Source organism: Phyllobates terribilis, unplaced genomic scaffold (genome assembly GCF_046119375.1).
Source record: "Phyllobates terribilis strain yellow unplaced genomic scaffold, ASM4611937v1 Scaffold_3__8_contigs__length_932513732, whole genome shotgun sequence".
Taxonomy (NCBI): Eukaryota; Metazoa; Chordata; class Amphibia; order Anura; family Dendrobatidae; genus Phyllobates; species Phyllobates terribilis.
The window spans coordinates 273,585,084-273,612,422 of record NW_027362763.1 but is presented as its reverse complement, the minus strand read 5'-3'; positions in this window follow the sequence as shown (position 1 = coordinate 273,612,422).

The following is a 27,339-nucleotide window of genomic DNA, read 5'->3' as shown; positions in this document are numbered from 1 at the left end:
GCGGCACCGGGAATACGGCATTTGCAGACTGCTCGGGGTGTATGGCGACCCCCTTGTCGGAGATAGTCTGTACGGCCAAGCTATCAGCCTATTTCCACTACACCTGCCTATTTCAACTAAAGCACACGTGGAGCTCTATAGGCCAAGCGTCCACGCAACAGCATACTGCTCAATGATCAGAGCACGCCGCCATATTTATGGGCGGGCCTTTTAAAGATTAAGCCCTGCCCATCGTCGCACCATTGGTGACGTCACCCATGACCAATCAGGCGGTGCCAGGTCACCGGATCAGCTGACTCCCAAACCACCAATCACGGTCCGCCATGTCACGAGCATGCTCAGTACAGAGAAACCTGGACTTAGACTTTAACAGCCCTGTCTCCCTCCGCAACCTATGCTTCCTGTTGCTAGGCACAAAGACACAAGAGACAACCTGTACTTCTCGTGGACCAGCTAGGCGTTGGGACTGATGACAATCCTGAGCAGCATCAGCCCCGGCTGGACCAGAATGGGAGACCACAGAAAGTTCTGGACCCATTTTGAATCCAGCAAATGCCTGACGCCTAACATTATCCCCCCTTCTAACATCCCCCTCCACTTGATGCTCATTTTCTACAACGAGCAGGGGAGCATGAAAGTGGTCCACCGGTTCACAGGGATGATCCTCCAGTGTACTGGGTAATCTTTTTTCTCATGAACCATTTTAGACCCCATAATAGCCTGCACCTCGAGATTATCACCCCTGGTGTCTGTAGCAGGTTGGGGTTCAGCGAGTTTTGACAGGTGAAAGGGTCTAAGGAGCGACACATGGAAAGTGTCATGACCCCTCAGGTGTCGTGGTAACTGTAACCGGTACATTACATGGTTTACTTGGGCCAAAATTTTTGAAAGGACCAATAAAGCGGGGGGCAAACTTAGCAGATTCCCTGCATACTTTAGTATTGTGAGCCGTGAGCCACACTCTGTCGCCTGGATAGAAAACGGGTGCAGGACGACGAAGAATGTCAACCGACTCACTATCTGTGGAGTCCGCCACGGGTAATGGGTGTAGAAAGCCAGCTGGACTTTGACGGGAAGGTTTATCTCTCGCACAGAAGGCACATGCAAGAACACAATCCTTAACGTCCTGGCACCACCGGTGCCACCAATAGGACCGTTGAAGAGAACTTGTGGTACGTTTGACCCCAAGATGGGCTCCGATCTTAGGGGCATGAGCCCAGGAGAGGACCTCATTTTGAAGATTAGGGGGAACGAACGTTCTCCCAGAAGGAACCTGAATCTTTTTGACATAATCAGACAAGACCTGGGTCTCGGGGACAGACAGAGGATCTGTGCCGAGGGCCACATCGGTAGAAGGGTCAGAGACTACCCTCCGGGTGACTGTAACCATACAATGAGACACACAATTCTCACTCCAGGAAGAAATTCTCCCCATATTCCAGTCAATGTGTGGAGTGTGACAACGTAACCATGAAAGGCCCAATAGCACCTCATCTAATCCACCGGGAATAATAAGAAAGAAGATAACCTCCCGGTGACCCTGAGGAAATGACATGGTGAGGGGAATCAACTGGTGGGTGATTTGTGTGTCCAGGAGTGAGCCGTTGACTAGTGTTGAGCCACCCCCGTAGTGTTCGAGTTCGGTTCGGTTCGTCGAACACCCGTGTGTTCGCCGAACTGTTCGTCGAACTGTTCGTCGAACACCTTCGAACACCGTTAAAACCAATGGCAGGCAAACAAAAACACATAGAAACACATAGAAAACACCTTCAAAGGTGTCCAAAAGCTGACAAACTGCTCTGAAGACACAACTAACACATGGAAAAGTGACAAGTACATATAGTCATGCGAAAAGAAAAGAGGTGGAGGAGTAAAAGGAGGGGGAGACACAGATATAGGCATGTCATGCCCTTCTAAAATCCAAAAAGTGAGAAGCCGACACGTTCAGTCCGCTCCTGCCCGTGCCACCTCGGTGTCGCCGGGTTTGTGCCAGAGCCGCGGTAAACCCTGACGGCCAGCCCCCCTCTCCCAATACTGGTGCCTGTCCGCTGGTGGGTCGAGCGAGCCCCCCTGTGGTGGAGGCAGCTCTAAGCTTTTTAATTTAAATTGTCTCTCTAATTTGAAAGAATACACTTTAAATCCATTTACAAGGATCTATTGGAGGGCAAGTCTCATGCCAGCAGCCGCGTAATTCCAGCTCCAGTAGCGTTCACTAAAGCTGCTGCAGTTAAAAAGCTTTTATAAGGATCGAGCTCGGCTGTCCACCGCAAGGCATCCTACTGCCAGTCCCAGCCCCTATGCCTTGGGGTGCCTCCTGATGCTCTTCACTGAGTATCCCGTGGTCCCGAAGCATTTCCTTTGAAAAAATTAAGTGTCAAAACTACAGGTGGTGTAGCTTGCTTAACAGCCGGGATAATCCGCTGACTAGCAGACACTGCTACTAGGCACAAAGTATTTCCTGGGCTAGATGCAGTTAAAAATTTGTAATTAGATACTCTCGTTGGATGCTGAGAAAGATTCCATAGAGTCTCCTGGCACGCCATATATGATTCTCTTAAAAAGCTTGGGGTAGGGGTCTAGGGGACCCTTTTATAGCCCAAATCACGGCCCTGTATCGCAATAATTCACCTAGGCTGAAGATAAATGGAACTGTATTAGCCTGAGGGCTCGGTTGCTACAGAGGTATTGCACCTCACCCAGAGGTGTGATATCTCACTCTCAGGTAAGGATGGAGTGTGGATCAGGACCCGACACCTGCATGCATTACACCACATTGCCGTGGGGCAGGGCGACCAATATGCCCCTGAGATGGGCACGACAGTCCCTGTCCCTGGCTGGAGTGGGGGGAGGGAACACTGAGGAAGGGGAACCCTGTAGTGCAGGAGCAGGGAGGAAGCAGTTCCGGGGTGCATTGAGAAGGGAGTATAAAAGGTGGGCACCATCTTAGTTCAGTGCAGAGAAGTCTGAGCAGAAGTGGCAGGGAGCAGGGGCTCTGCATGAGCTCTGCTCCGGAGGCGGGCCTAGTAACAGAGGCCCAGGCCTGGAAGAGGGAGAAGGAAGGGAGAGGAGCGGAGAAGGCTCCAGGAACGAGGAAAGAAGGGATCCCAGGGGTGCGGACGGGCGAGTCGCCACCGCACGCCCGAATCCACCTGCGTGGAGGGGTCAGGCCAAAGGGGGAGACCGGTCCCCGAAACTAGTGGAGGCAGGAAATGACCCTCAGCTAGAAACCGGAGGCTGTGACATTTTATGTGGCGCAGCCCCTCGCTACACCCGCTAGGAAGGCACCACATAGGGTCAGGGAAACTGGCGCCAAGTTTACCAAGAGGAGGCCCGAGGCAGCCGGACAGAAGGGTTGGTAAGAAAGACCAGACAAAGGACACACAAAGGGGGTCCTGTGAAGCGCTCCAAAGTTATCTGGGAGTTGTCTGAGCCCCTCACCTGGTGAGCACAGTACGACGTGGGCAGCCGTTACCTGCAGACGTGGTCTGGATAATAAGAACTGTGAGTAAAGGCCCTGGACTGCATCACTGACTCAGTGTCGTTTCTGCTGCTGCCCTGCACCATCACCCCCATCCTCCGCATACACTGCCCTGAGGCTATACTCCTCCCGTGGGGAGTTATGCTACGCTCTGCTGCACCCACAACACCAGCCTCAGCGGTCTGCCCTGGAGCGGCGGTTCACTCTGACCGCAATCCACGGGCGGCGTAGTCGGACATTTAAACATCAAAACCACATAAATAGTTCCGCCACTGGTTTGACCGCCCTGAGCCACGGAACCGGGTCGCCGCCACGGAGACTGCAACCACCAGCATCCACCAAAAAGGGTCCGGCTCCGGGTGTCCCAAGGCCCAGGGGGCGTGTCAGAACATTTTCATCACCTTTCACAATCACCAATGGGAAAAGGCAGGGATGTTCTCTGTCCCCTCTCTTATACATCCTAGTGACAGAGCACCTGCTCTCATCAATTCGCCATAACCCCAATATTAGGTGGATTGAGGTGGGAGGCACCGAGTACAAGAGCTCTCTATTTGCTGATGATGTTCTAGTATATATCACTCAATCACATATATCCATCCATGCTGTTATGGCTGAAATAGATCACTTTGTTACATGGTCAAATTTTAAAATCAATGCAGCGAAGTCTGAGGCCCTCGATGTCTCCCTCCCCAAATCCATATAGGATTCCATCCAGTCCAACTTTCCCTTTGCCTGGCCCTCACAGGGTATCAAATACTTAGGAATTCCTATTCATAGAGACCTCTCCCATCTATGTTATCTTAATTTTGGGCCCTTTATTGAACAACTCCATACAGACCACGCTTTGCAAGTTAGAACTGTAAGATTCACTATGTGAACCACTGGTGTTTTGTGGAAAAGCACATGTACACTGTGTTCCAAATTATTCTGCAAAAAGTGTTTAGGAGTGATAAGGGAAGAATTTGTTTGTTTGTCAGTTAAACTCATTGATGGTGATGTGTGTCAGGGCTCTTTATATCACTGTAAGCAATAGCAGACACCTGTGCTAATTAGTTTGGCAGGTGTGTCCAATGAAAGGCAAGACTACTTAAGAAGGCTGTCTCACATTATTAAGCAGCCTACGTTTTCTGCCAAAATGGGAAAGAAAAAGGATGTGTCGGCTGCTGAGAAGCAACAAATTGTGGAGTGTTTAGGTCAAGGCATGACTACAATCAACATTGTGCGATGATCAGGATGAAGTGTCTTGGCAATCAAGAAGTATGTAGCTGATTCACAGTACACACGTGTGCGTGCTGATAAGGGCAAATTGAGGACTCTTTCCTACAAGCAATTACGTCAGGTTAAAAGAGCAGCGGCAAAAAAGCCTTGTCAGAGCAGCAGACAAGTTTTTGAAGCTGCTGGTTCCTACAACGTCCCCCGAACAACAAGATGCAGGGTCCTTCAGAGGTTTTCAGCTGTGCATACACCATCCTGTCGACCTCCTCTATCCACTTCACACAAGCAGAAACGGCTCCAGTGGGCCAAACATTACATGAAGACTGATTTCAAAACTGTTTTGTTCACGGATGAGTGCCGTGCAGCGCTCGATGGTCCAGATGGATGGAGTGGAGGATGGCTGGTTGATGGACACCCCACGCAAACACGGCTACAGCGCCAACAAGGAGGAGGTGGAGTAATGTTTTGGGCTGGAATCATGGGGAGAGAGATTGTTGGCCCCTTTAGGATCCCTGAAGGCGCTAAAGATGAACTCCATAATGTATGTGGATTTTCTCAAACAGCACTTCCTGCCATGGTTCAAGAAGAAGAACCGTGTATTTCACAGCAAGATAATTTTTTTGCATGATAATGCACCATCTCATGCTGCACATAAAACATCTGCATCTCTGGCTGATATGGGCATAAAAGGGGACAAACTTATGGTGTGACCCCCATGCTCCCCTGACCTCTACCCCATTCAGAACCTCTGGAGCATCATCAAAAGGAGTGTCTATGATGGCGGGAGGCAGTTCACATCTAAGCAACAGCTCTGGGAGGGTATTCTGTCCTCATGCAAAACAATTGAAGCAGAAACCATCCAAAACCTGACAAATTCAATGGACGAGAGAGTTCAGAAGCTCCTTTCGAACAAGGGGTCCTATGTGAAAATGTAACATCACCTAGAATAAAGTTTTGAGTTGAAAACTGTTTGATTTCAGTTTCTAATAACCTGCTAATGCTTATAATTTCAAAAATGACCAATTTTTTGGTCTTTATTAAAATGAAAAGGTTGATCGAAAAGTTTGGCGGATCTAAGAGTGTGGCAACCCAGTAGTGATGATTACTTCGAATTCTGACAATATGAGGGTCATGTTGCAGGTAGTGCAGCAAGAAGGCACTTATGTGTCTTGCGCATCTCGGAGCCCCAAAATTATTTTCCGGGCTAGATGCAGCTAAAAATTATTATTAATTTTAAATCTGGTGGAGCTTAGTATAGATGTCCTAATAGGATCAGTGCTGCACACTGCTACAAAGCCCAAATTATTTTCCAGCCAAGATACAGATAAACATGATTAGTAATTTTAAATCTGGTGGAGCTTATTATAGATGGCCTAATAGAATCAGTGCTGCACACTGCTACAAAGCCCAAATTATTTTCCAGCCAAGATACAGATAAACATGATTAGTAATTTGAAAGCTTAAAACGGTTGGTAGGGTGATTTTAACCAATCATCCATCTTTTACTCTCCCCAAGATGACACAGGGGTAGAAAAGTCGTTTCGGATCCATGATTTGTTCATCTTTATGTACGTGAGTCTGTCTACATTATCAGTGGAGAGCCACGTGCGCTTATCTGTCAGCACACCACCAGCAGCGCTGAACACACGTTCAGACAGAACGCTGGCTGCGGGGCATGACAAGATCTCCAAGGCGTAAGTGGCTAGCTCCGGCCATTTATCCAGATTGGAAGCCCAAAAAGAGCAAGGGTCCAGTGACACAGTCATGGCTTCAATGTTTACTTGGAGATACTCCTGTACCAACGTCTCTAGGCGTTGACTATGTGTCAGACTTCTTGTCTCCTGTGGCCTTGCAAAGGATGGGCTAAAAAAGTGGTGAAATGATTGCGCAAAATTGATGTTACCAGCAGATACTGTAGTTCTGTTTTGGTTTGAGTGCTGAACACTTGACGGTCCCACGGTTGGCAAGTTGGAACTGTGAGATTCACTACGTGCACCACTGGTGTTTTGTGGAAAAGCACATGTAAGATTCTGCAACAGTCTCTGCTGATACTCCTGCATGCGTGCATCCCTTTCTATGGCAGGAATAATTTCTGCAAATTTACTTTTGTACCGGGGATCTAACAGTGTGGCAACTAGTGTTGAGCCACACCCGTAGTGTTCGAGTTCGGTTCGGTTCGTCGAACACCCGTGTGTTCGCCGAACTGTTCGTCGAACTGTTCATCGAACACCTTCGAACACTGTTAAAACCAATGGCAGGCAAACAAAAACACATAGAAACACATAGAAAACACCTTCAAAGGTGTCCAAAAGCTGACAAACTGCTCAGAAGACACAACTAACACATGGAAAAGTGACAAGTACATATAGTCATGCGAAAAGAAAAGAGGTGGAGGAGTAAAAGGAGGGGGAGACACAAATATAGGCATGTCATGCCCTTCTAAAATCCAAAAAGTGAGAAGCCGACACGTTCAGTCCGCTCCTGCCCGTGCCACCTCCGTGTCGCCGGGTTTGTGCCAGAGCCGCGGTGAACCCTGACGGCCAGCCCCCCTCTCCCAATACTGGTGCCTGTCCGCTGGTGGGTCGAGCGAGCCCCCCTGTGGTGGAGGCAGCTCTAAGCTTTTTAATTTAAATTGTCTCTCTAATTTGAATGAATACACTTTAAATCCATTTACAAGGATCTATTGGAGGGCAAGTCTCATGCCAGCAGCCGCGTAATTCCAGCTCCAGTAGCGTCCACTAAAGCTGCTGCAGTTAAAAAGCTTTTATAAGGATCGAGCTCGGCTGTCCACCGCAAGGCATCCTACTGCCAGTCCCAGCCCCTATGCCTTGGGGTGCCTGCTGATGCTCTTCACTGAGTATCCCGTGGTCCTGAAGCATTTCCTTTGAAAAAATTAAGTGTCCAAACTACAGGTGGTGTAGCTTGCTTAACAACCGGGATAATCCGCTGACTAGCAGACACTGCTACTAGGCACAAAGTATTTCCTGGGCTAGATGCAGTTAAAAATTTGTAATTAGATACTCTCGTTGGATGCTGAGAAAGCATTCCATAGAGTCTCCTGGCACGCCATATATGATTCTCTTAAAAAGCTTGGGGTAGGGGTCTAGGGGACCCTTTTATAGCCAAAATCACGGCCCTGTATCACAATACGTCACCTAGGCTGAAGATAAATGGAACTGTAGCACCCTGAGGGCTCGGTTGCTACAGAGGTATTGCACCTCACCCAGAGGTGTGATATCTCACTCTCAGGTAAGGATGGAGTGTGGATCAGGACCCGACACCTGCAAGCATTACACCACATTGCCGTGGGGCAGGGCGACCAATATGCCTCTGAGATGGACACGATAGTCCCTGTCCCTGGCTGGAGTGGGGGGAGGGAACACTGAGGAAGGGGAACCCTGTAGTGCAGGAGCAGGAAGGAAGCAGTTCCTGGGTGCATTGAGAAGGGAGTATAAAAGGTGGGCACCATCTTAGTTCAGTGCAGAGAAGTCTGAGCAGAAGTGGCAGGGAGCAGGGGCTCTGCAAGATCTCGGCTCCGGAGGTGGGCCTAGTAACAGAGGCCCAGGCCTGGAAGAGGGAGAAGGAAGGAAGAGGAGCGGAGAAGGCTCCAGGAACGAGGAATGAAGGGATCCCAGGGGTGCGGACAGGCGAGTCGCCACCGCACGCCCGAATCCACCTGCGTGGAGGGGTCAGGCCAAAGGGGGAGACCGGTCCCCGAAACTAGTGGAGGCAGGAAACGACCCTCAGCTAGAAACCGGAGGCTCTGACATTTTATGTGGCGCAGCCCCTCGCTACACCCGCTAGGAAGGCACCACATAGGGTCAGGGAAACTGGCGCCAAGTTTACCAAGAGGAGGCCCGAGGCAGCCGTACAGAAGGGTTGGTAAGAAAGGCCAGACAAAGGACACACAAAGGGGGTCCTGTGAAGCGCTCCAAAGTTATCTGGGAGTTGTCTGAGCCCCTCACCTGGTGAGCACAGTACGACGTGGGCAGCTGTTACCTGCAGACGTGGTCTGGATAATAAGAACTGTGAGTAAAGGCCCTGGACTGCATCACTGACTCCGTGTCGTTACTGCTGCTGCCCTGCACCATCACCCCCATCCTCCGCATACACTGCCCTGAGGCTATACTCCTCCCGTGGGAAGTTATGCTATGCTCTGCTGCACCCACAACACCAGCCTCAGTGGTCTGCCCTGCAGCGGCGGTTCACTCTGACCGCAATCCACGGGTGGCGTAGTCGGACATTTAAACATCAAAACCACATAAATAGTTCCGCCACTGGTTTGACCACCCTGAGCCACGGAACAGGGTCGCCGCCACGAAGACTACAACCACCAGCATCCACCAAAAAGGGTCCGGCTCCGGGTGTCCCAAGGCCCAGGGGGTGCATCAGAACATTTTCATCACCTTTCACAATCACCAATGGGACAAGGCAGGGATGTCCTCTGTCCCCTCTCTTATACATCCTAGTGATGGAGCACCTGCTCTCATCAATTCGCCATAACCCCAATATTAGGTGGATTGAGGTGGGAGGCACCGAGTACAAGTGCTCTCTATTTGCTGATGATGTCCTAGTATATATCACTCAATCACATATATCCATCCATGCTGTTATGGCTGAAATAGATCACTTTGTTACATGGTCATATTTTAAAATCAATGCAGCGAAGTCTGAGGCCCTCGATGTCTCCCTCCCCAAATCCATATAGTATTCCATCCAGTCCAACTTTCCCTTTGCCTGGCCCTCACATGGTATCAAATACTTAGGAATTCCTATTCATAGAGACCTCTCCCATCTATGTTATCTTAATTTTGGGCCCTTTATTGAACAACTCCATACAGACCACGGTTGGCAAGTTAGAACTGTAAGATTCACTACGTGAACCACTGGTGTTTTGTGGAAAAGCACATGTACACTGTGTTCCAAATTATTATGCAGAAAGTGTTTAGGAGTGATAAGGGAAGAATTTGTTTGTTTGTCAGTTAAACTCATTGATGGTGATGTGTGTCAGGGCTCTTTATATCACTGTAAGCAATTGCAGACACCTGTGCTAATTAGTTTGGCAGGTGTGTCCAATGAAAGGCAAGACTACTTAAGAAGGCTGTCTCACATTATTAAGCAGCCTACATTTTCTGCCAAAATGGGAAAGAAAAAGGATGTGTCGACTGCTGAGAAGCAACAAATTGTGGAGTGTTTAGGTCAAGGCATGACTACAATCAACATTGTGCGATGATCAGGATGAAGTGTCTTGGCAATCAAGAAGTATGTAGCTGATTCACAGTACACACGTGTGCGTGCTGATAAGGGCAAATTGAGGACTCTTTCCTACAAGCAATTACGTCAGGTTAAAAGAGCAGCGGCAAAAAAGCCTTGTCATAGCAGCAGACAAGTTTTTGAAGCTGCTGGTGCCTCCAACGTCCCCTGAACAACAAGATGCAGGGTCCTTCAGAGGTTTGCAGCTGTGCATACGCCATCCTGTCGACCTCCTCTATCCACTTCACACAAGCAGAAACGGCTCCAGTGGGCTAAACATTACATGAAGACTGATTTCAAAACTGTTTTGTTCACGGATGAGTGCCGTGCAGTGCTCGATGGTCCAGATGGATGGAGTGGAGGATGGCTGGTTGATGGACACCCCACGCAAACACGGCTACAGCGCCAACAAGGAGGAGGTGGAGTAATGTTTTGGGCTGGAATCATGGGGAGAGATTGTCGGCCCCTTTAGGATCCCTGAAGGCGCTAAAGATGAACTCCATAATGTATGTGGATTTTCTCAAACAGCACTTCCTGCCATGGTTCAAGAAGAAGAACCGTGTATTTCACAGCAAGATCATTTTTTTGCATGATAATGCACCATCTCATGCTGCACATAAAACATCTGCATCTCTGGCTGATATGGGCATAAAAGGGGACAAACTTATGGTGTGACACCCATGCTCCCCTGACCTCTACCCCATTCAGAACCTCTGGAGCATCATCAAAAGGAGTGTCTATGATGGCGGGAGGCAGTTCACATCTAAGCAACCCCTCTGGGAGGGTATTCTGTCCTCATGCAAAACAATTGAAGCAGAAACCATCCAAATCCTGACAAATTCAATGGACGAGAGAGTTCAGAAGCTCCTTTCGAACAAGGGGTCCTATGTGAAAATGTAACATCACCTAGAATAAAGTTTTGAGTTGAAAACTGTTTGATTTCAGTTTCTAATAACCTGCTAATTCTTATAATTTCAAAAATGACCATTTTTTTGGTCTTTATTAAAATGAAAAGGTTGATCGAAAAGTTTGGGGGATCTAAGAGTGTGGCAACCCAGTAGTCATGATTACTTCGAATTCTGACAATATGAGGGTCATGTTGCAGGTAGTGCAGCAAGAAGGCACTTATGTGTCTTGCGCATCTCGGAGCCCCAAAATTATTTTCCGGGCTAGATGCAGCTAAAAATTATTATTAATTTTAAATCTGGTGGAGCTTAGTATAGATGGCCTAATAGGATCAGTGCTGCACACTGCTACAAAGTACAAATTATTTTCCAGCCAAGATACAGATAAACATGATTAGTAATTTTAAATCTGGTGGAGCTTATTATAGATGGCCTAATAGAATCAGTGCTGCACACTGCTACAAAGCCCAAATTATTTTCCAGCCAAGATACAGATAAACATGATTAGTAATTTGAAAGCTTAAAACGGTTGGTAGGGTGATTTTAACCAATCATCAAGCTTTTACTCTCCCCAGGATGACACAGGGGTAGAAAAGTCGTTTCGGATCCATGATTTGTTCATCTTTATGAACGTGAGTCTGTCTACATTATCAGTGGAGAGCCACGTGCGCTTATCTGTCAGCACACCACCAGCAGCGCTGAACACACGTTCAGACAGAACGCTGGCTGCGGGGCATGACAAGATCTCCAAGGAGTAAGTGGCTAGCTCCGGCCATTTATCCAGATTGGAAGCCCAAAAAGAGCAAGGGTCCAGTGACACAGTCATGGCTTCAATGTTTACTTGGAGATACTCCTGTACCATCGTCTCTAGGCGTTGACTATGTGTCAGACTTCTTGTCTCCTGTGGCCTTGCAAAGGATGGGCTAAAAAAGTGGTGAAATGATTCCGCAAAATTGATGTTACCAGCAGATACTGTGGTTCTGTTACGGTTTGAGTGCTGAACACTTGACGGTCCCACGGTTGGCAAGTTGGAACTGTGAGATTCACTACGTGCACCACTGGTGTTTTGTGGAAAAGCACATGTAAGATTCTGAAACAGTCTCTGCTGATACTCCTGCATGCGTGCATCCCTTTCTATGGCAGGAATAATTTCGGCAAATTTACTTTTGTACCGGGGATCTAACAGTGTGGCAACCCAGTAGTCAGGATTATTTCTAATTCTCACAATTCGAGGGTCATGTTGCAGGTAGTGCAGCAAGAAGGCACTCATGTGTGTTGCGCATCCAGGAGCACCAAGTCCCTGTTGTGTTGGTGGCGAGGTAACAATCATGCTTCCTTCCTCTGTCCTCTCCCCCCAACCTCGCACAACAGAAATGTGATCAAGGTCTCCCTCATCTGATGAGTCTTCCATCAGTTCGTCCTCCACTTCTTCCTGGGCTCCTGCACCTTCCTCACTAGTTTGGCTGCTACCATGCGCCCTGGTAAAACCATCTCCCCCACCCTCACATGCCTGCCGCCTTGGTGCTGCCGACCGTCTGGACCTTGCAGATGTTAGCCCTTCCGCATACAACTCCTCCTCCTCTACTTCCTCCACCTCCTCTTGTGCCACCACCTGACTCCGAATTCTGTTTAACATGTGCTCCAGCATGTAAATCACCGGAATAGTCATGCTGATAATGGCATAGTCAGCACTAAACATCTTCGTCGCCATTTCAAAACTGTGCAGAAGGGTGCATAGGTCCCTGATCTGAGACCACTCCTCCAGCGTGATTTGCCCCACCTCTGGATCTCGTTGGCCCAGGCTATACATCAGAACGTATTGCACCAGGGCTTGTCGGTGCTGCCACAGTCGCTGCAACATGTGCAGAGTTGAATTCCACCGGGTAGACACATCACATTTTAGCCGGTGAAGTGGCAGGCCCAACGACTGCTGTAGAGATGTAAGTCGCTGAGCTGAGGGATGCGAACGGCGGAAGTGAGCACACAGCGACCGTGCCCTCTGCAGAAGGCCATCTAGTCTGGGATAGTGGGCTAAAAATTGCTGGACAACCAGGTTCAACATGTGAGCCATACAAGGCACGTGTGTGACATTGCCCCGGCGAAGGGCCGCACCCAGGTTTGCAGCATTGTCGCACACGGCCTTCCCTGGTTTCAGGTCCAGTGGAGACAACCATTCATGAAATTGGTTCTCCAGAGCTGACCACAACTCCTCAGCTGTGTGACTCACATTTCCCAGACATTTCAAAGTAAAAACCGCCTGATGACGTTGAGCCCTACTGCCAGCATAGTAAGGAGGTGTGCAGGATCCCTTCTGCGCAGTTAGAAAGCTTGTGGCATGACCAGACAGGCTTTGGGTGCAGGTGGAAGACCGAGAGGAGGTTGAGGAGGCAGAAGCAGTGGAGGAACTTTGACATAAAGAGGATTGACGCACAACTCGTGGGGACGGCAAGACTTGGACAGCAGCCCCTTGTCCTGCTGTCACCATAGTTACCCAGTGCCCAGTCAGCGACATGTAACGCCCCTGTCCATGCCTACTCGTCCAAGTGTCTGTGGTGAAATGCACCCTGTCACACACAGAGTTTCTCAAAGAAGCGGTGATGTTGTGTGCGACATGCTGGTGGAGCGCAGGCACACCTTTCTTTGAGAAGTAGTGCCGACTGGGCATCTGGTACTGGGGCACTGCGACGGACATAAGGTCTTGAAAATCCTCTGTGTCCACCAGGCGGAAAGGCAGCATTTCTGTAGCCAAGAGCTTGCAGATGGTGAAATTCAACCTCTTAGCTTTCTCATGGCTAGGAGGAAATGGTCTTTTACTTGTCCACATCTGAGGGACCGAGGGCTGGCTATTGTGCTTAGACGGGGTTGATAAGGGTGTCCCCGGCAAACTGCCGGTCTGTGAGGAAGATGCAGGCGGACATGTTAGGTTGCCTTGATCCAAAGGTGGTGCTATCGATGTCGGACAGCGCTCAACACCAGCTGGTGCTACCACCTCCAAAGAAAATGATGACCTGCCAATCACGCTGGCTGTTGCGGGTAAAGAGGTGGCAGGTCTGCGCCCCAAAACAGGTGTGACTGCTGTCCCCCCAGTCACAGAGGATGAAGAGGCCGCGGATGCACAAGATATGGCAGACGGTGGTTGGCCCGGCCGGCTAGGCCGCATTGTAGCACACTGAGCTTCCCACTGCAACTTATGCTTCATGTCCATGTGCCGGTTCATGCATGAAGTACTAAAACTATGTATTTTTTGGCCTCTACTTAGCTTTTGCTGACAAATGTTACAGATAACACGAGTTGGGTCATCTTTATCGATCTGAAAAAATGCAAAGGCTATGCAAGGCTTAGCACCCATGCGACCTGAAGAGCCACCACGACTTGTGGTGAGAGGCAGAGTTGTGTTTGAGGATGCAGTTGTTGACGTGCTTCCAGAACTACGTCTCTTTCCAGGAAGGCGCAACCTGACCTCGTCTTCACTAGCATCTTCCTCCACCTCCTCTGCTGACCTCATCTCTTGGCTGACTGTGGGTTGACAGTAAGTGGGATCTCCAACCTCATCATCATCACCCTGTGCATTATTACACCCGTCGTCCTCAGAGCCAACCTGTTCCTGCCCTGACAAAAAACTAAAGTTGTCGTTCCAATCAGGTATTTGAGTCTCATCATCGTCTTCCTCATTGTCTCCACCAACAGGAGTTACAGTTTGGGAATGAGGGTCTACATTATGGTCAGAACCTTCTGCGTCTGGTCCTGGATCCGACTCATAAAGATTCTGGGCATCAGTGCAGATCATTTCCTCGTCTGGATTCACAGAAGCGCTGGAGTCGACCTCTGATTCCCAGGCTATAGTATGAGTAAACAGCCCTGCAGACTCAACCATCTGTTCTACCTCATACTCAGACGGGCAGCTGGAGATTTGGGAGCTGTGAGGAAGCAAGTGCGATTGGGGTGACACCTTTGAGGACTGGAGTATTTGTGATGTTGAAGTTGATGTGGAGGAGAGCCCACTTAAAGGAGCACTTGATATCCGTTGAAGCACCTGCTGTTTTTGTGCCTCATCTGGAATTTGTAGCGATTGGCGTGGCCGTAAGAAAGGGATCTTATCACATTGTCCGCTAAAAGAAGTAGACATTTTAGTTTGGCTGGAAGATGGTCTTTCTTCTGCAGATGTTGCTGTTGCTTTAACACCTACCCCACGGACACAACCTTTTTTCCCCTTCCCAACATGCCTATTCCCCTTTCCACCAGCAGCAGGCCTTTTTCCACTCATTTTGGTGGTTAACTAATTCACAACTCTGGAGTTGTTTGCACAAAAAAACAATGGATGGGAACCGAGCAGAGCTGAGTGGCCAAACTGTGGTATTAGGCCAAAACTATTGGCTGGGTTAGATGGAGAAAAAAATTATATTCGATTTGCAACCTGATGGAGGTCAGTATAGATGGACTAATAGAACAAGTCCCACACACAGCTAGAAGCCCAAATATTTTTTCAGAGGTAGATGCAGAAAAAAAATATATTCAGTTTGCAACCTGATGGAGGTCAGTATAGATGGACTAATAGAGAAAGTCCCACACACTGCTAGAAGGCCAAATATTTTTTCAGAGCTAGATGCAGACAAAAAATTATTTTGAATTTGCAACCTGATGGAGGTCAGTATAGGTGGACTAATAGAACAAGTCCCACACACTGCTAGAAGGCCAAATATTTTTTCAGAGCTACATGCAGAAAAAAATTATATTCAGTTTGCAACCTGATGGAGGTCAGTATAGATGGACTAATAGAACAAGTCCCACACACAGCTAGAAGCCCAAATATTTTTTCAGAGGTAGATGAAGAAAAAAATTATATTCAGTTTGCAACCTGATGGAGGTCTGTATAGATGGATTAATAGAACAAGTCCCACACACAGCTAGAAGCCCAATATTTTTTCAGGGGTAGATGCAGAAAAAAAAATATTTTTAATTTGCAACCTGATGGAGGTCAGTATAGATGGACTAATAGAGAAAGTCCCACACACTGCTAGAAGGCCAAATATTTTTTCAGAGATAGATGCAGAAAAAAATTATATTCAGTTTGCAACCTGATGGAGGTCAGTATAGATGGACTAATAGAAAAAGTCCCACACACAGCTAGAAGCCCAAATATTTTTTCAGAGGTAGATGCAGATAAAAATTATTTTTAATTTGCAACCTGATGGAGGTCAGTATAGATGGACTAATAGAGAAAGTCCCACACACTACTAGAAGGCCAAATATTTTTTCAGAGCTAGATGCAGAAAAAAATTATATTCAGTTTGCAAACTGATGGAGGTCAGTATAGATGGACTAATAGAACAAGTCCCACACACAGCTAGAAGCCCAAATATTTTTCAGAGGTAGATGCAGATAAAAATTATTTTTAATTTTCAACCTGTTGGAGGTCAGTATAGATGGACTAATAGAGAAAGTCCCACACACTGCTAGAAGGCCAAATATTTTTTCAGAGCTAGATGCAGAAAAAAATTATATTCAGTTTGCAACCTGATGGAGGTCAGTATAGATGGACTAATAGAACAAGTCACACACACTGCTAGAAGCCCAAATATTTTTTCAGAGCTAGATGCAGAAAAAAATTATATTCAGTTTGCAACCTGATGGAGGTCAGTATAGATGGACTAATAGAATGATGCTATGCCCAAAAGATTTTACTTCACTAGGTGCAGTAAAAAAATTATATTCTATACACAGGTGGTAAATCTTGCAACACAGATAGGCTACTCCACTGACTAACACACTCTGCAATAGGCCAAAAAGGATTAGCTTTGCTAGATTCAGCCAAATGCTGTGAAAAAAACTTGCACAGCACTGGCACAGACCTGCCTGGCAAAAACTGATAGGAACTGATGTAACCTAGTCCTGAAAAGGACTGCAATTACAATTAGTCTTTACTCCCACAATCTATCTATTTAAGAGCACAGACCTGCCTGATAAAAGTCATAGGAAATGCTGTAACCTAGTCCTTAAAAGGACTGCAATCACAACTATTCCCTACTCCCAAGCTATCTGTAGATTTGTGCGAAAATTGGCTTGAAATTAACAAGGTATAGTGCAAACAGCAACAGCGGTGCCGTCTAACACGCAGCTGCAGCAGTGAGAAAATGGTGGCGACGGGGAAAATGGCTTGGTCTTATAGGGCAAGGACATGTGACATACACTGCCAATGACACATGCCCTTGCTTGTGTGAAAAACAGCAGTTCGCTCCGTGTGTGCGCTTCTGATAGGCTGACAGACTGCACCTCCCCACTGCAAATGCGGGAAAGAGAAAAAAAAATGGAGATCTTCATTATTCCTGCAGAGGTCCATTCCCTGCCCCTCCCCCCACCCCGCTGTACACTCAAACTGCGTATTAACATTAATTTTCATCATTACTGAGAAAAAATCCAGTTATGATTTTGGTGCACGAACAGTTATCGAACATAACCTCGAACAGCCGAATTTTTCTCAAATCGTTCGTGTTCGCCGATCGGCTCGAACACCGCCCAAAACAGCTCGAATTTGAGATTGGCGAACAGTTCGAGTAGAACAACGCTCATCTCTAGTGGCAACCCAGTAGTCAGGATTATTTCTAATTCTCCCAATTCGAGGGTCATATTGCAGGTAGTGCAGCAAGAAGGCACTCATGTGTGTTGCGCATCCAGGAGCACCAAGTCCCTGTTGTGTTGGTGGCGAGGTAACAATCATGCTTCCTTCCTCTGTCCTCTCTCCCCAACCTCGCACAACAGAAATGTGATCAAGGTCTCCCTCATCTGATGAGTCTTCCATCAGTTCATCCTCCACTTCTTCCTGGGCTCCTGCACCTTCCTCACTAGTTTGGCTGCTACCATACGCCCTGGTAAAACCATCTCCCCCACCATCACATGCCTGCCGCCTTGGTGCTGCCGACCGTCTGGACCTTGCAGATGTTAGCCCTTCCGCATACAACTCCTCCTCCTCTACTTCCTCCACCTCCTCTTGTGCCACCACCTGACTCCGAATTCTGTTTAACATGTGCTCCAGCATGTAAATCACCGGAGTAGTCATGCTGATAATGGCATCGTCAGCACTAAACATCTTCATCGCCATTTCAAAACTGTGCAGAAGGGTGCATAGGTCCCTGATCTGAGACCACTCCTCCAGCGTGATTTGCCCCACGTCTGGATCTCGTTGGCCCAGGCTATACGTCAGAACGTATTGCACCAGGGCTTGTCGGTGCTGCCACAGTCGCAGCAACATGTGCAGAGTTGAATTCCACCAGGTAGGCACATCGCATTTTAGCCGGTGAAGTGGCAGGCCCAACGACTTCTGTAGAGATGTAAGTCGCTGAGCTGCGGGATGCGAACGGCGGAAGTGAGCACACAGCGACCGTGCCCTCTGCAGAAGGCCATCTAGTCTGGGATAGTGGGCTAAAAATTGCTGGACAACCAGGTTCAACACGTGAGCCATACAAGGCACGTGTGTGACATTGCCCCGGCGAAGGGCCGCACCCAGGTTTGCAGCATTGTCGCACACGGCCTTCCCTGGTTTCAGGTCCAGTGGAGACAACCATTCATGAAATTGGTTCTCCAGAGCTGACCACAACTCCTCAGCTGTGTGACTCACATTTCCCAGACATTTCAAAGTAAAAACCGCCTGATGACGTTGAGCCCTACTGCCAGCATAGTAAGGAGGTGTGCAGGATCCCTTCTGCGCAGTTAGAAAGCTTGTGGCATGACCAGACAGGCTTTGGGTGCAGGTGGAAGAACCGAGAGGAGGTTGAGGAGGCAGAAGCAGTGGAGGAACTTTGACATAAAGAGGATTGACGCACAACTCGTGGGGACGGCAAGACATGAACAGCAGCCCCTTGTCCTGCTGTCACCATAGTTACGCAGTGCCCAGTCAGCGACATGTAACGCCCCTGTCCATGCCTACTCGTCCAAGTGTCTGTGGTGAAATGCACCCTGTCACACACAGAGATTCTCAAAGAAGCGGTGATGTTGTGTGCGACATGCTGGTGGAGCGCAGGCACACCTTTCTTTGAGAAGTAGTGCCGACTGGGCATCTGGTACTGGGGCACTGCGACTGACATAAGGTCTCGAAAATCCTCTGTGTCCACCAGGCGGAAAGGCAGCATTTCTGTAGCCAAGAGCTTGCAGATGGTGAAATTCAACCTCTTAGCTTTCTCATGGCTAGGAGGAAATGGTCTTTTACTCGTCCACACCTGAGGGACCGAGGGCTGGCTATTGTGCTTAGACGGGGTTGATAAGGGTGTCCCCGGCAAACTGCCGGTCTGTGAGGAAGATGCAGGCGGACATGTTAGGTTGCCTTGATCCAAAGGTGGTGCTATCGATGTCGGACAGCGCTCAACACCAGCTGGTGTTACCACCTCCAAAGAAAATGATGACCTGCCAATCACGCTGGCTGTTGCGGGTAAAGAGGTGGCAGGTCTGCGCCCCAAAACAGGTGTGACTGCTGTCCCCCCAGTCACAGAGGATGAAGAGGCCACGGATGCACAAGATATGGCAGACGGTGGTTGGCCCGGCCGGCTAGGCCGCATTGTAGCACACTGAGCTTCCCACTGCAACTTATGCTTCATGTCCATGTGCCGGTTCATGCATGAAGTACTCAAACTATGTATTTTTTGGCCTCTACTTAGCTTTTGCTGACAAATGTTACAGATAACACGAGTTGGGTCATCTTTATCGATCTGAAAAAATGCCCAGGCTATGCAAGGCTTAGCACCTATGCGACCTGAAGAGCCACCACGACTTGTGGTGAGAGGCAGAGTTGTGTTTGAGGATGCAGTTGTTGACGTGCTTCCAGTACTACGTCTCTGTCCAGGAAGGTGCAACCTGACCTCGTCGTCACTAGCATCTTCCTCCACCTCCTCTGCTGACCTCATCTCTTTACTGACTGTGGGTTGACAGTAAGTGGGATCTCCAACCTCATCATCATCATCCTGTGCGTTATCACACCCGTCGTCCTCAGAGCCAACCCGTTCCTGCCCTGACAAAAAACTAAAGTTGTCGCACCAATCAGGTATTTGAGTCTCATCATCGTCTTCCTCATTGTCTCCACCAACAGGAGTTACAGTTTGGGAATGAGGGTCTACATTATGGTCAGAACCTTCTGCGTCTGGTCCTGGATCTGACTCATAAATCTTCTGGGCATCAGTGCAGATCATTTCCTCGTCTGGATTCACAGAAGCGCTGGAGTCGACCTCTGATTCCCAGGCTATAGTATGAGTAAACAGCTCTGCAGACTCAACCATCTGTTCTACCTCATACTTAGACGGGCAGCTGGAGATTTGGGAGCTGTGAGGAAGCAAGTGCGATTGGGGTGACACCTTTGAGGACTGGAGTATTTGTGATGTTGAAGTTGATGTGGAGGAGAGCCCACCTAAAGGAGCACTTGATATCCGTTGAAGCACCTGCTGTTTTTGTGCCTCATCTGGAATTTGTAGCGATTGGCGTGGCCGTAAGAAAGGGATCTTATCACATTGTCCGCTAAAAGAAGTAGACATTTTAGTTTGGCTGGAAGATGGTCTTTCTTCTGCAGATGTTACTGTTGCTTTAACACCTACCCCACAGACACAACCTTTTTTCCCCTTCCCAACATGCCTATTCCCCTTTTCACCAGCAGCAGGCCTTTTTCCACTCATTTTGGTGGTTAACTAATTCACAACTCTGGAGTTGTTTGCACAAAAAAACAATGGATGGGAACCGAGCAGAGCTGAGTGGCCAAACTGTGGTATTAGGCCAAAACTATTGGCTGGGTTAGATGCAGAAAAAAATTATATTCAATTTGCAACCTGATGGAGGTCAGTATAGATGGACTAATAGAACAAGTCCCACACACAGCTAGAAGCCCAAATATTTTTTCAGAGGTAGATGCAGAAAAAAAAATATTCAGTTTGCAACCTGATGGAGGTCAGTATAGATGGACTAATAGAGAAAGTCCCGCACACTGCTAGAAGGCCAAATATTTTTTCAGAGCTAGATGCAGACAAAAAATTATTTTGAATTTACAACCTGATGGACGTCAGTATAGGTGGACTAATAGAACAAGTCCCACACACTGCTAGAAGGCCAAATATTTTTTCAGAGCTAGATGCAGAAAAAAATTATATTCAGTTTGCAACCTGATGGAGGTCAGTATAGATGGACTAATACAGAAAGTCCCACACACTGCTAGAAGGCCAAATATTTTTTCAGAGATAGATGCAGAAAAAAATTATATTCAGTTTGCAACCTGATGGAGGTCAGTATAGATGGACTAATAGAGAAAGTCCCACACACTGCTAGAAGGCCAAATATTTTTTCAGAGCTAGATGCAGAAAAAAATTATATTCAATTTGCAACCTGATGGAGGTCAGTATAGATGGAGTAATAGAACAAGTCCCACACACAGCTAGAAGCCCAAATATTTTTTCAGAGGTAGATGCAGAAAAAAATTATATTCAGTTTGCAACCTGATGGAGGTCTGTATAGATGGATTAATAGAACAAGTCCCACACACAGCTACAAGCCCAATATTTTTTCAGAGGTAGATGCAGAAAAAAATATATTCAGTTTGCAACCTGATGGAGGTCAGTATAGATGGACTAATACAGAAAGTCCCACACACTGCTAGAAGGCCAAATATTTTTTCAGAGCTAGATGCAGAAAAAAATTATATTCAATTTGCAACCTGATGGAGGTCAGTATAGATGGACTAATAGAATGATGCTATGCCCAAAAGATTTTACTTCACTAGGTGCAGTAAAAAAATTGGTATTCTATACACAGGTGGTATATCTTGCAACACAGATATTCTACTCCACTGACTAACACACTCTGCAATAGGCCAAAAAGGATTAGCTTTGCTAGATTCTTCCAAATGCTGTGAAAAAAACTTGCACAGCACTGGCACAGACCTGCCTGGCAAAAACTGATAGGAACTGATGTAACCTAGTCCTAAAAAGGACTCCAATTACAATTAATCTTTACTCCCACAACCTATCTATTTAAGAGCACAGACCTGCCTGATAAAAGTCGTAGGAAATGCTGTAACCTAGTCCTTAAAAGGACTGCAATCACAACTATTCCCTACTCCCAAGCTATCTGTAGATTTGTGCGAAAATTGGCTTGAAATTAACAAGGTATAGCGCACACAGCAACAGCGGTGCCGTCTAACACGCAGCTGCAGCAGTGAGAAAATGGTGGCGACGGGGAAAATGGCTTGGTTTTATAGGGCAAGGACATGTGACATACACTGCCAATGACACATGCCCTTGCTTGTGTGAAAAAAAGCACTTCGCTCCGTGTGTGCGCTGCTTATAGGCTGACAGATTGCACCTCCCCACTGCAAATGCGGGAAAGAGAAACAAAAATGGAGATCTTCATTATTCCTGCAGAGATCCATCCCCTGCCCCTCCCCCCACCCCGCTGTACACTCAAACTGCGTATTAACATTAATTTTCATCATTACTGAGAAAAAATCCAGTTATGATTTTGGTGCACGAACAGTTATCGAACATAACCTCGAACAGCCGAATTTTTCTCAAATCGTTCGTGTTCGCCGAAGGGCTTGAACACCGCCCAAAACAGCTCGAATTTGAGATTGGCGAACAGTTCGAGTAGAACAACGCTCATCTCTACCGTTGACTACCTTAATGTTCATTGGTCTTGGCAGTAACTCTATAGGAATGGCATGCCTGGCAAACGTAGATGACAAAAAATTGCCATCAGCGCCAGAATCCACCCACTCCTTGGCAGTAACCGTGATTGCTCTGAAGGACAATGTCACCTTATACAATAATTTGGAGGAAGAAGCCCCAGAATATAAGACACCTTCTCCAACGGTGGTTAGACACACTCGTTTACCCGACTGCTTGGAACCCTTATTAACGGGGGACTCCAGGAGATGTGCAGGTCGGGAACGAGAAGAGCTAGACTCAGTTCGGGATATATCCATAGCCTCAGGCTCCGGGTTGGGAGTCTTGGGTTTGGAAATGGGTCTAGAGAAGGAGGGTGCCAATCGATACTGAGGTCTGGGGACCTCCAGCTCTAACTTGTGTTCGGCATGTCGCAAATCTATTCGGTTAGCGAGAGAGATTAACTCCTCCAGGGAGGTTGGGATCTCTCTGGTGGATAGAGCATTTTTAATATGCCTAGCCAGACCCTTCCAGAACACCGGGATTAAAGACCGCTCAGACCAATCCAATTCAGCCGCTAAGGTTCTGAACTGGATGGCATAGTGACTTGCGGTGGCCGAACCCTGGATCAGCGCAAGAAGCTTAAGAGCCGTATCATGCATGACCTGAGGACCAAGGAATACACTCTTTAGGGCTTTAAGGAAGAGACCCGCATTAGCCAATACCGGTTCATTGCTCTCCCACAGAGGAGAAGCCCACTCCAGAGCCCTGTGGGAGAGTAACGAGATGACATTACCCACTTTGGCTCTTTCGGAGGGGAACCGTGCCTCCATCATCTCCCAGTGAATGGAGCATAAATTAATAAAACCCCTGCAGGATCTACTGTCCCCAGAAAATTTTTCTGGGAGAGCAAAACGGGGTAATGGGGCAGTTGCAGCTGTCACACCATTTATCGCAGCCGAGTTAACCAGATTGGCTGCTTGAGAAGCCGCCTGGGTAGCTACTACAGTGATATCAGCTACCAGGTCAGCTTGTTCCAGAGTCCTAAGTCTGGCCTCAAGCTGCTGTATATAGCGCTGCAGTTGCTGGTTGTCAGCCATGTTCGGCAAGACCCTGGTGCTCTGATACTGTTAAGAGGACGGTTGCAAACAACTTTATTATAATGGAATGCAACCGACCCCGGGGTCCGCAATGCAGCCTGGTGGACTGCTGCCGAACACTTTCCGGGTGAAAAGGAAAGCAACCAACTTAAATGATAAACCCTTCCGTGTTACTGCACACGGGAACGGGTATAGCGGTTCGCTCAATCTCAGTTAACCGCACGAGAGATGTGCGACCGGGGAAGTAGCAGTGGGCGCTAGGATGCGTGTGTGACTCACGCCGGCGTGTAGGTGCTCTCAGCCGGCGTGCTACCGGACTGAGGAGAATCGCTCCACGTGGCTCACAGGCGGCACCGGGAATACGGCATTTGCAGACTGCTCGGGGAGTATGGCGACCCCCTAGTCGGAGCCAGTCTGTACGGCCAAGCTACCTGCCTATTTCCACTAGTCTGCCTATTTCCTCTACACCTGCCTATTTCAACTAAAGCACACGTGGAGCTTTATAGGCCAAGCGTCCACACAACAGCATACTGCTCAATGATCAGAGCACGCCACCATGTTTGTGGGCAGGCCTTTTAAAGATTAAGCCCTGCCCACCATCGCACCATTGGTGACATCACCCGTGACCAATCAGGCGGTGCCAGGTCACCTGATCAGCTGACTCCCAAACCACCAATCACGGTCTGCCATTTCACGGGCATGCACAGTACAGAGAAATCTGGAGACCACAGAAGGTTCTGGACCCATTTTGAATCCAGCAAACGCCCGACATCTAACACATAGAGTATTACGTGTTCTTTGGTACATTTTATTGGCATATATGAATCCAGGTCGCAGGCTTCACCACTGGGGTTTTGCGGCCTGAAGACAGGAGAGCTAGGAAACAGCAACTAGAGAGCGGACTGTGAGGCCTAGGCTGGTCGGAAGAGAGAAGTACATGAGCCAGGACCAGGGTTGGAGAAATGCAAGCAGGGTCACTAGCTGCAAGGTACCGACAGTTGGCATCCCGGGGGAAGGTCATTATGTACGACCGTCAGCAGAGAAAGAGGTCCATTGAAGAGTTTGGGACCCGTCATCACATCTCATTTAACCAGCGGGCATTAGAGATGAAACACGTGCCTCAAAGGCTGCAAGACCTGATGAATGGAACCAGTGTCACATTCCTCAAAATTGAGGGCGAAAATTGCTGGTATGCGGTGTGTGTGATAACAGAAGGAGGGGAGCGGGATGAACCCTTCTTGAGAAATGAATGGGCTTTGGAGAGACTACTTGAGCCGGCTTGAAAAGGGACTACCACCCCAGAGAGATCGTACTGTCCTTGGGGTTCCCCACCCCTATGCAGGAGCAGGTGATGCAAGAAGCTGCTGCCCATTTCTACATGTCTGGGGACCTTGCACAGCTCGAATCCAGGTCACTTACAGTTTAGGCACCTGGGAAACGGGCTCCAGGAAGCAGGTGGAGGCAGTCCCACCAACCTACTGAGGAAGGAGTAGGAGAAGAGTACACCTGAAGAGGATTACTGTATTACCCTCCTTTAATTTTTTCCTGACTTTGCACTTTCTGCAAACTGTTTAGGTGTAGAGATAAGCAAATATTTTAATGTTCGGGTTCGTCGATCGAAGATCAGTTGAGGGTTCCGGTGCCCTCTGTTAAGGCACCGGTGCTGCATGAGAATTTTCTCAGTAGAGCTAAAACTAACACATGTTTTGTTAGTCTGATTGCGATTCTGACTTTTCTTTTTCAATATTGGTCTAGGAGAAAAGTAATGTTGTAAACCTTTCATCCTATATTATAAGTTCTGCTCAATTGTCTGTATTGGCTAAAGATTTGAATTTTGCTCCTAAACATCATTTTTACCTGTATAATACCATTCTTGATGTGAATAGATTCATTAGATCTCTTACGGTAAAAAAAACCCTATGCCTTTGATGTTGGGGTCATTATCTGATCTTGGTGCTAATGTGGTAGAATTTGGAGATCAGATTGTCCATAGGGATCTATCTATTTTGGATTTGGAAACCAAAAGATCAACATGTGTGGTCAATCAGTCTGATCATTTTATTGTCAAAAATCCTTCATTTTATCCTGTACAATCTAGATCCGGTGGTTTGGACAAATTTCAGTAGTTAGTACAGGATGATCTAATTAAACTACACAAAACTATTGACCGTACTGCTTTAGGCAATCTTTCCTCTCAAAAAGGACAGGCTGTATTTTGGATAAAAAATCATCATGATTTAATGATTCTTTCTCCGGATAAGGGGGGTGATTCTTAATACATCTCTATATGTTTTATTAAATAATGCCATCTTGAGAGACTCTACCACATGTAAAAAATTAGCTGGTGATCCAACTCTTGTTTTTCATAAGAAATTAACATGTCTGTTAGATGAAGGTCTTGCTCTGTCAGCTATTAGTAAGAAACAGTATGATTACTTTTTTGTATCACATACGGTGGTCCCGATTTTCCATTCTTTACCTAAATTACATAAGAACCGATTCCCGCCACCCATGAGATCCATTGTTGCTGGAATTGTTTCTTTGAATGAGAATTTATGCCAATGGGTGGAATCTTTTTTGCAACCTTTATTGCCCCCATGTCCAGGTTTTTTGAGACATATCAAACAAGTTTTGAATATTTTAGAATCAATTTCATGGCAATTTAATTATTCATGGCTTAGTTGTGACATGGAATCATTGTATTCCTGTATACCACATAATCAGGGTTTATCAGCTATCTCTGAATTTTTGGATAGGTATTCACTATACAGTCAGGATTTGAAACAGTTCATTATTATGGCATTAGAATATTTATTATCTAATATCTATTTTTTATTTGCAGATAATTATTATTTACAGTTGATTCTTTATCTTTAATTCTTCATCTTTTGCAAATTTTTATGTGGCCATTTGGGAGGAAAAATATATTTTTTCTGCAGAAAATCCCTTTTTTCAATATGTGGTATGGTATGGTTGCTATATTGATGACTGTATTTTAATTTGGTCAGGGAACCAAGTGACCATCCCACACTTCATGCAGTATTTGAATAGCACTCAATACAATCTTAAATTTACCTATAATTGGCAAAAAGATTCTATCTCTTTTCTGGATCTAATTCTGACTTCCAAAGATAATAGAGTGGATACTCATACTTATTGTAAGGAAATATCGGGTAATACTATCCTAAATACCAGTTTATGCCACTCTAGAAATACCATCAAGGGAGTGTTCATAGGAGAGAAGACCCGTGCATGTAGCGATTGCACTGTTGATGGGGTTCACCACCAGGAGGAAATATACGTATGTTTAAGGTTAAAGAAAAGACATTACCAGATTGGACTTTGAATAATGCCAAGAGCAAAATTAGTAACATTGATAGACAAGATCTTCTAAAATATGATAACAAATCTCTTCCCAGTGGCAATAAATCAATTTTTGTCACCAGTTATTTTAAAGAATACTATGAGATAAAATGTATTATTAACACATATCTTCCATTGTTATTCCAGGATAATAAGCTTAGGACCATAGTTCACAATGGTTGCGGTTTTTCAGCAAAAAAGCCCCACATTATTTATTTTACTAATTATATAGCGCCATTAATTCCACAGCGCTTTACAGACATTATGGGCACTGTCCCCATTGGGGCTCACAATCTAAATTCCCTATCCATATGTCTTTGGGAGTGAACCAGAGAACCAGGAGGAAACCCACACAAACACGGGGAGAACATATAAACTCCTTGCTGATGTTGTCCTTGGTG